Source organism: Callorhinus ursinus, unplaced genomic scaffold (assembly GCF_003265705.2).
Source record: "Callorhinus ursinus isolate GAN/ISIS: 27379988/994484 unplaced genomic scaffold, GSC_fseal_2.0 scaffold19, whole genome shotgun sequence".
NCBI classification, from domain to species: Eukaryota; Metazoa; Chordata; class Mammalia; order Carnivora; family Otariidae; genus Callorhinus; species Callorhinus ursinus.
Genome location: NW_027397081.1, coordinates 17,813,900 through 17,824,069, shown reverse-complemented (window position 1 = coordinate 17,824,069; position 10,170 = coordinate 17,813,900). Strand labels below are relative to the sequence as shown.

Here is a 10,170-nt window from a genome sequence, read left to right as displayed (position 1 = left end):
CCTCTCCCCAAGACTGCCCCCATCTCCCTCACCAAACCATCACTCCCTCGGTACATGGCAAGACATCCACCCAACTGCTCAAATAGAAAACCCACGAGCATTTTTGCTTCTGTCCCTACTCTAATGTTCTTCATCCAGTCCTTCAATAAATCCAGAATCAAATCCAAAATTTGCTGCTTCTTACCACCTCTTCCACTCTAACTCTTGCAGTGGTTGTGGACCCCATCCTCAGGATATGCATATGCACAACCTTTTCCCACATAATTCCAGAAGCTTCACAGGGAGAGGCAGTTGTCAATAGATTTCAGGTTAAGAACCCAGGTCATTGGCTGCTATAAATGAGTGTTTATATCTGTTTAACAGTTTTAGATGTTAAGCTACTTAGGGACAGGAATCCTTCATGTGATTATCTCAGTAGGACACCTGGCACAGTGCCTTATACCACTAATCCCTTTGTTAAATCTTTTTGAATATAATATAGAGGACAAAATTAACCATTCATCCAATAAATATTTATCGAACACATACCATGTGCAGTGCCCTGTGCTGGTTGTCATGGGAATACAAAGATTTAGACAAAACATACAGAGAAAGTGAGTCAATAACACAGTGAGGGGTACAGACAGAAAGGAGAAGCCAGTTGGAGCTTTAGGGTCCAGCATCAGCAAAGATGCAGGAGTGAAATGGGGCAAGATAGGTTTGCTGAAAAGTAAGGCAACCCAACCTGGCTAGAGCAAAGGGATTGTCCAGGGGCAGAGTGGAGCCACGGTTGGGAGGTGAAGAGTGGTTGAAACAATGCTCGAGCAATAGCTTTATATGGCTGAGTTGGCAGGAAGGACAATTTGGCAATCTTCAAAAAACCATTAAATCATTGAAAGATGCCAGGCAGCTTCATTCATTGCCCCATTTTTATGTTGGAAGAAGGAATATGGGTTAGGTCAAACCACTTAGAGAGCACTGGGCATTGGGGAACTTATGTGGGGCATTGGAGCAGTGGGGTACTCACAGAAGGCACTGGACATTAGGGTACTTGTTGGGAACACTAGGCACTGGGGTATTTCTAGAGGTCACTGGACACCCCAGTGTACAGTGGGCAGAAGGGTACAGTACAGAGGGCACTGGGGCCTCGGGGTCCTGACAGAAGGCACTGGAACATTGAGTTTTTTAGTCATGTACTGTGTGTGTTTTACACGTGTGTGCCATGACCTTCTAACATGACTGTAAGCTCTTTGAGGGTGACAATAACCATAATGACTATCATTGCTGCAGTAGTTAAGAGCTTAGAAAACACTTGAACATGCATTATCTTACTTAATCCTTAAAACCTCCTACTGCAAGAGCTGTTATTCTTTCTACAAACAAGTAAGTGATGCAATCAGTATTTTGAGGATGGAGCTGGCCCCCTTATGATTAGAAATGAGTGTCATGCTTAGACACCTAGCAGATATTTAATAAATCCAACCCTAATTGGTGGGTTAATGGGTGGCAGAATTAATAGTGGGAAGAAGTGACTTTTGGGAAGCCTCTTCATTATAACGCAAAACACAGAAACTTCTAGTGTCACCATAACTCAAGAAAAAGCCCCTGCAGGAAGACCTCTGGAAATGTTGAGCAAAATTAACTTCAAATTTATCACTCCCTTTTCATCGAAGGTACCTGAGCTCTCATAGAAAAGCTTACTAGCATTTTCTTTTAGCCACTTTGAAAATCCTACTTGTCCATCTCTTTCATAGTGAGTGGGTCTTTACCCAGTGCTCACAGTTCCAGCTCCGCATTCTGATGGCTGTGGATGGTTGGCACCAGAGTCGTGGGAAGAGAAATGTCCCAGAATAATGAAAGTGGACCATTTATAGCCTTCTTATTATCAGTCCTCTGAATGGTAAGCAGAAGGATGGCTGTTTCTGAAGCTGGAGAATTTAGAGATAATATTTCTAAGGGAATGGTCTTGGGAAATTGAATTTACAACCAGACTGTTCTTCTATTTTTTTCTTTTTTCCTTTTTTTTTTCTTCTTGAGGGGGGGGGCGGAGAGTGAGTGCATGTGAGTGGGGGCAGGGGAAGGGACAGAGGGATAGGGAGAGAAAAAATCTTAAGCAGGCTTCACACCCAGCATGGAGCCCAATGTAGGGCTCAGTCTTACAACCCTGAGATCATGATTTGAGCCAAAATCAAGAGGCAGGGGCTTAACCGACTGAGCCACTCAGGAGTCTCTGGACTATTCTTCTTTTGCATAACGACTTTCGTTGAAGACACTCAATTGAATATAACCTCTCTCACCCTACCCATGCACCTGCCTCCTGGGATCCCCCTCCTCTATGGCAATTCATCTAATAGAATCTATGGATGAAATCAGTTCTGTGGTACTACAGGAATTGGGGTAGAGATAGGATATAGATCTAGAAAGCCTTGAGGAGAAGGATCCATGTCTAACATATAATACCCCACCCCTTTAGCACCTGGTGCAGTGTCTTATTCATGAGAGTTGCTCAATAAATAATCACGGAATCTCACTGAATTGAAATGAGCCAAAATCGTTCTATGAATAGTGCTCAGAAGAGGGTGTGGCACGTGATTCTTTGGTCACAGACTTAGTCATTTGTAGGGAGAGGATTCTTGTGCTTCTGATTTCAGGAGGTGGACTAAAGAGATAAGAAGCCCTTTCTATCATAGGGCTGGGTCCCTGTGCCCAGTCAGGTCACCAGGCGCTCATTCTTCATCAGTGGAATCCCTTCACCAAAGCCACTTCAAGCTTCCCTATGTGGAATTTAGGCTGCTATTTGATTCCGCATGAAACTTTTATTCCCTAGAAGAATCTCTCAAACATGGTCGGCTTGGTCCTGAATTATGAAAGTAACTAAAGACTCATCTCCTATCCTTCAGCAAGAGGGGATGGGGGTTTGGAGGGGGGGGCAGGGACAGAGAGGATATTTTGAAAACAGGAATCAAGGAAACATTGCCAGGACAAAACACACAAGCCAACACAATTACCCGCCATCTGTTATATGGACTAAGGAGAGTTATTTAGTGATCAGAACAGACCCTGTGGTTCCTGGCCTGGGCTCTTGGTGGAAACTGCTTTGTGTTCCGAAGTTGGTGTCTTTGACTCACTCTCTGCACACAGTTTATGGGTGTGCGAAACGGAGGTGACATGGCCATGCCCCAGCAGATGTGATGAGCATGGGTTTGCCATACAGACTGGACAGGAAGACTACTTAGCAATCTTTTGATTTAATTAGTGTTTTTCGTGCGTATTTGCCGGATCTGCTAGTGAAAAGGGCCACACGGAGGAGCGAAGTCTGATTATTATGGTTTATGACTCAACTCCTTTCCCAAGCTCTCTGTTGATACATTTTGAAATCCCACTGCGATTTCAAAGGCAGAGTTGATCTCTTTTACATGCATCGGATAAACAGCTTCCCACTAGAGACTCTCACTGTCTTAGGTAGCCATATTTAAAACTCACACTAATACAAATAAACACAGAGATGAAGTTTCAATAAGGTAGACTCTCTGTGACCTATTTATGGCTGTTGGTTTCTACACAAGTAGTCAATTCTCAATTATGCACTCAAATAAGGAACTAATGGTGCAGAAATCTAAATGGATGCTAATGAAAGATACTTCTCCTTCTGTCCATTCATTTATCCACTCAGCAAATAAGCATTTACTGAGCACCTACTAAGTACCAGGGAGTGTGCTAAGTCCTGGAGACTCAAAGCTGACTCAGACAAGGTGCTTGCCCTTTAAGAACTCATGATCTAGTAGGGGAGCTGGACAAAGAAAATACTCACACCACCATATAGAAGGTACTATACACAGCAAAGGTATGCAGATTTGCTCTGACAACATGGAGGAGGAATGCTTTTATCTTCTGCCCTGGTGAAGCCCCACTGACACCAATCCAGCTGAGGTAAGACCCTGGCATGACCAGGCCAGAAGCCAGGCTACTCTCTTATGGTCCTGACCCCTGGAGCCAGCGAACCAAACCAACATGAAGAAGCCAAAGAACGCTGAGAACTTGGTATGTACCCTAACTAGCAGGGCCCGAGGCCAGTCCAATGAACTGAGCTGTGGAACTCAAGGATGGGAATATGGAGCACTAGATTCATTTTAGAGAAAGTAGTCGGAAATGGTTGCTGTCAAGACTCGCCGTACATGCTCCCCACAACAGGGGCAATGAGTGTGAGTGAGTTTCAGGAACAGGACTGGAAAAGGCCAGAGCACCTAAATCTCTCTGCTGAGGTTGGGGAAAACTTGAGAGATGGGTCATGTATGCTGGTTTTGAAGAATCCGCAGGAGTTTGCGACAGAAAATTCAGGAATTAGATAAATGAGTGACGGGGGTTATACAGCAGACAGTTGTGGATAGAGAATAAAGTATACATCTGGTTGATCTCATTTTGAGATGGCTAGAGTTTGAATTTGTTTCCTATGACATTCAAGGCCACCAATCATCAGACAACAACGAATATTTAAATCCTAGTGCATCCCTTCACCTGCTTACTATCTTCCAGTTACCCTGGACTGATCCTTGGTCCCCAAACAGCCTCAGGCTTATACTTTGCTTCTATCATCCTCTCAGCTTTGAAACCCCCCACCATGCCCTTTCCTATTGAAATAGTACACATCTTTCTATACCTAACTCAAACGCTGCCCCACCGAGTTAGACATCCCTCACCACCACCAGAACCCTAGGGAAAATGAGCCATTCTTTATTCTGAGCCCCCAAGATTTATTACTTATACCTCCACCGGCCATCCTTTCCGCTCTGCCTTTGATTAACCACAGTGATGCACATGTCCTTTTGCCCTTTTTGGTAAAGAGGAAGTGGTAAGTAAATGGTAAGCTCCCTGAGGAGAGAGATACTTCTTTTTTCTCTTGCTTTCTTATTTTGAAAATGTTTTATCTAGAAAAGTTGAATAACTAGCCAAGGAACACCAATATACTCCATCCTTGATTCATACATCACTAACATTCTGGCACATTTATGTTTGTTTGTTTGTTTGTTTGTTTGTTTGTTTTTTCCTGAATCATTGGAAGGTAAGTTGCAAACATGACACTCATCCTTAAATACTTGGGCATGCCTCTAATGAAAGGACTTTCTTTGATAAAACTGCAATATCATGATCACATCTAAGAAATTATGAGTAATCCCATATGCAGTCTACATGCAGATTTCCCACATTGTCTCCAAAGTGTCTTTTATAGCTTTTTTCTCCTTGGATCTAGGATCCAGTCAAGGTTCACAGATTATATTTAATTACAATGCTTCTTTAGTCTCTCGTTGTCTGGAAGAGTTACTCCTGAGTATGAGCATTTCTTACTCATTTTTTAAACATAGTAGGTACTTAATAAAAGTTGAGTGATGGAGGAAATGGGTGGATGGACAAATGAACCCCAGCGATGCAAGATCCCTAGGAAGTTCCTCCAAGAAGGGACAGAATTCTACCAGAAGAATTTACAGTGAGTGTCCTTTGTGAAATCACCACGCCATGGGTAAGGGACTGAGTCACCGTCTTTCTGTAACTGCCCATCTCCAGACTTCCTCTTTAATAGCCATGAACTTGTCCTTAGACCACTGGGGAAATGGTTCAAGGGTAATTGACTTAGGAAGAGAGGAGAATCTGGTCTCTCACATCTGACTGAAGATGGGAAGATCCCAGAGAGCAGGGGACTCATTGCTTCATGGAAAAGTCAGAGCTGGAAGAGACCTCAGAGATCAAGTTTATCCCCCTGGCTTTCCAGGGGAGGGGACTCCAGCCCAGAAAGGTCCAGTAGCTCCTTCAAGTTCCCACGGGGAACCTCTGCCCCTCACTCCTTATTCAACTTCCTTTCAAGTTTACCTGGTCACCATGACAATATCTGGGCTCTTTGTCTTTCTTGTTCCCAGTGATGAATGGTAATTCACTCAACCTCCAAGCATCAAAGATCTCAAAGTATTGAAGGCAAACCTCTTTTTTTATTGTTATGTTAATCACCATACATTACATCATTAGTTTTTGATGTAGTGTTCCATGATTCATCGTTTGTGCATAACACCCAGTGCTCCACGCAGAATGTACCCTCTTTAATACCTATCACCAGGCTAACCCATCCCCCCACACCCCTCCCCTCTAGAAACCTCAGTTTGTTTTTCAGAGTCCATCATCTCTCATGGTTTGTCTCCCCCTCTGACTTACTCCCCTTCATTCTTCCCCTCCTGCTATCTTCTTCTTTTTTTTTCCTTAACATATATTGCATTATTTGTTTCAGAAGTACAGATCTGTGATTCAACAGTCTTGCACAATTCACAGCGCTCACCATAGCACATACCCTCCCCAATGTCTATCACCCAGCCACCCCATCCCTCCCACCCCCCACCACTCCAGCAACCCTCAGTTTGTTTCCTGAGGTGAAAAATTCCTCATATCAGCGAGGTCATATGATACATGTCTTTCTCTGATTGACTTATTTCACTCAGCATAACACCCTCCAGTGCCATCCACGTCGTTGTAAATGGCAAGATCTCATTCCTTTCGATGGCTGCATAATATTCCATTGTGTATATATACCACGTCTTCTTTATCCATTCATCTGTCGATGGACATCTTGGCTCTTTCCATAGTTTGGCTATTGTGGACATTGCTGCTATAAACATTGGGGTGCACGTACCCCTTCGGATCCCTACACTTGTATCTTTGGGGTAAATACGCAGTAGTGCAATTGCTGGATCGTAGGGTAGCTCTAATTTCAACTGTTTGAGGAACCTCCATACTGTTTTCCAGAGGGGTTGCACCAGCTTGCATTCCCACCAACAGTGTAGGAGGGTTCCCCTTTCTCCGCATCCCCGCCAACATCTGTCGTTCCCTGACTTGTTAATTCTAGCCATTCTGACTGGTGTGAGGTGGTATCTCACTGAGGTTTTGATTTGGATTTCCCTGATGCCGAGCGATGTGGAGCACTTTTTCATGTGTCTGTGGCCATTTGGATGTCTTCTTTGGAAAAATGTCTGTTCATGTCTTCTGCCCATTTCTTGATTGGATCATTTGTTCTTTGGGTGTTGAGTTTGATAAGTTCTTTATAGATTTTGGATACTAGCCCTTTATCTGATATGTCATTTGCAAATCTTTTCTCCCATTCTGTCGGTTGTCTTTTGGTTTTGTGGACTGTTTCTTTTGCTATGCAAAAGCTTTTTAACTTGATGAAATCCCAATAGTTCACTTTTGCCCTTGCTTCCCTTGCCTTTGGCGATGTTTCTAGGAAGAAGTTGCTGCGGCTGAGGTCGAAGAGGTTGCTACCTGTGTTCTCCTTTAGGATGTTGATGGACTCCTGTCTCACGTTTAGGTCTTTCAACCAATAGACAACCATATCGGTTGTCTATTGTCAACCAATAGACAAACCAGTCTATTTCAACCAAAAATAGACTGGTCTTTCAACCAGTCTACTTTTGTGTGTGGTGTGAGGAAATGGTCCAGTTTCATTCTTCTGCATGTGGCTGTCCAATTTTCCCAACACCATTTGTTGAAGAGACTGTCTTTTTGCCATTGGACATTCTTTCCTGCTTTGTCAAAGATCAGTTGACCATAGAGTTGAGGGTCCATTTCTGAGTTCTCTATTCGGTTCCATTGATCTATGTGTCTGTTTTTGTGCCAGTACCATACTGTCTTGATGATGACAGCTTTGTAATAGAGCTGGAAGTCCCAAATTGTGATGCCGCCAGCTTTGCTTTTCTTTTTCAATATTCCTCTGGCTATTTGGGGTCTCTTCTGGTTCCATACAAATTTTAGGATTATTTGTTCCATTTCTTTGAAAAAAGTGGATGGTATTTTGATGGGGATTGCACTGAATGTGTAGATTGCTCTAGGTAGCATTGACATCTTCACAATGTTTGTTCTTCCGATCCATGAGCATGGAACGTTTTTCCATTTCTTTGTGTCTTCTTCAATTTCTTTCATGAGTATTTTATAGTTTTCTGAGTACAGATCCTTTGCCTCTTTGGTTAAATTTATTCCTAGGTATCTTATGGTTTTGGGTGCAATTGTAAATGGGATCGACTCCTTGATTTGTCTCTCTTTTGTCTTGTTGTTGGTGTATAGGAATGCCACTGATTTCTGTGCATTGATTTTATATCCTGCTACTTTACTGAATTCCTGTATGAGTTCTAGCAGTTTTGGGGTGGAGTCTTTTGGGTTTTCCACATACAGTATCATATCATCTGCAAAGAGTGAGAGTTTGACTTCTTCTCTGCCGATTTGGATGCCTTTGATGAAGGCAAACCTCTTCTCAGAAACCCTGTCTCGTAGAGATGAGCCAGTGCCTATTCCTGGCCCATGCAGGATCAGTTATTCTGGAGGGTCCTTATTGCCTCCAGTAAGAAAAGACCAAGAAGCAAACAGCACCTTGAGCAGAGCTTAAGGCTGAGGGGCAGGATGCCCCGAGCTCACCTTGCCTCTGCCATCTATTTTATCCTAAACGTGTCAGTGAGCTTTAATAGGATCCACTTGCCTCACCCATAAAAACAGATCATTTTGGACCAGTTTTCACCATGAGGGGTCATTTGCAGGTGCAAATCCCTTTTGGAAACAGAAGGGATAAATAAGGGAAATTGGTGAAGGGCGGCCCTCATTTCTAACTGTCTGAATATATGCTTTTATTTAAACCAGAAAAACTGAAAATTCTTCAAAAAGCATTTGCTCTTTCCAAATTTCTTATAGCAACAGCAACACAGGTGTGTGGTTGTTGGAGAGTCTCACTGAACAAGGAAAAGCAACTGCATAGAAGAGATGGCTGGCTCCATCACCAATGGTTTGAAGACTGAGGAAAAGCTCAATCATCACAGAGGAGCCAGAGGTATTATACAGAAATTCCAGGCTTGGACTTGAACTTGTGCAACCTTGGCCGAACCCTTTAACCCCTTAACTCTTAGGAATCTCATCTGTAAAACGAGGAAAGTTGGAACAAAATTGCAGTGATTTTTTTCTTTTCTTTTCTCTTTCTTTCTTTCTTTCCTTCTAGATGTACATTATAATCATCTGGTTGGGGGAACGGTGGTTTGAAATTATGATGTCTATCCCTCCCCTCATTTCCATTCCGATTTCAACAGCTCTGGAGTGGGGGCCAGGTGATTCTTAACTAGCCAGGGTTAAGATCCTCTGGATTATAGGATCTGAAACACTGATTCTCAAAAGGGAATACAGTCAGTGTGGCGGTGAGAAGGAATATTGGAATTGCTTAACTATTCCTCGGGTAAGGAGACTGTGGTAAGTATTGCGCTCGCTTGTCTGCTTGATTATTTCTCCAAACAGAGCATCCCCTATGATCAAGGTGCATCCTACCACTGACAGTCAGCCTTTCCCCAGCAACCTGTGGGGACACACGTATTTTTCTAGCTGAAAGGGAAACAGCAGGAGGCTTGCATCCTTAAACATTCTGGAGGTGTTTGGCCAGCTGTGTGGAGGTCCCACCACCCTTTCTGTGTGTAACGCAGGCAGTGGGGTGGCCCCTGGAGGAGGGAGGAGGGGAGAGAGGTCCCAACCACATCCCACAAGATGGCCGATCAGTCTGCCTGCCTGCCTGACGCCAGCGCCAGCCCCCGGCTTCCGACAGGCAGGACTGGAAGCATCTGCCAGACGGGTGCCGGCTTTTGATCAGTACCATGTCAAGTCAGAGACCTGCAAGGAAACGGCCAGGCTCCCTGTCATGCTAGCAGGCATCTTTCCGCAACCTCAAGAGAGGTGCTAGAGGAATTTGAGCACAGGTTTAAAAGTGGGGTGCAGGCAGGGGGAGGGAGGACGGCATGACGGCGAGCAGCTCCTCGCACCGGATTCTTGCATCTCAGCTAGGGGAAGCAAGACTCTTAGCTGGTCATTGGAGCAGATTCCTGGACTCTCGGCATGCTTTGCTACTCTGCCCCAGGGCTCAGAGTCTTTTAGCCTCAGCTGACACATCTGTAACCCTGATACCACCAGAGTGGGTCCCCCGGCTTCCCCAAAGTCAAGTAGCAGGGTGCGTTGGTGACTGACTGCAGCAGGGCTGTTTATAAGACACTTGAGGGAGGGTTCCAGCAGATCCCCTCGCCAGGAGACTTAAGGAGGGCCTCTGTCTTCTGACTGGGTCCCCCGGGGCCTTGAGTTGGTGTCCTTAGGAAACCTGGTCTGCACCTTTAGCATGGAAACTCGGGGTACCCCTCAAAG

At 44.3% G+C, this 10,170-nt stretch overlaps 1 long non-coding RNA gene across 1 annotated transcript; it reads left to right on the top strand.

Annotated features, from left to right (window-relative positions):
* Positions 1 to 5,508: 5,508 nt before the first annotated feature.
* LOC141374576 (uncharacterized) lies at positions 5,509 to 8,940 on the top strand. The gene is made up of 2 exons (XR_012381591.1): positions 5,509 to 5,767; positions 8,692 to 8,940. It is a non-coding gene; the product is annotated as an uncharacterized lncRNA (long non-coding RNA).
* The last annotated feature ends 1,230 nt before the right edge of the window (positions 8,941 to 10,170 follow it).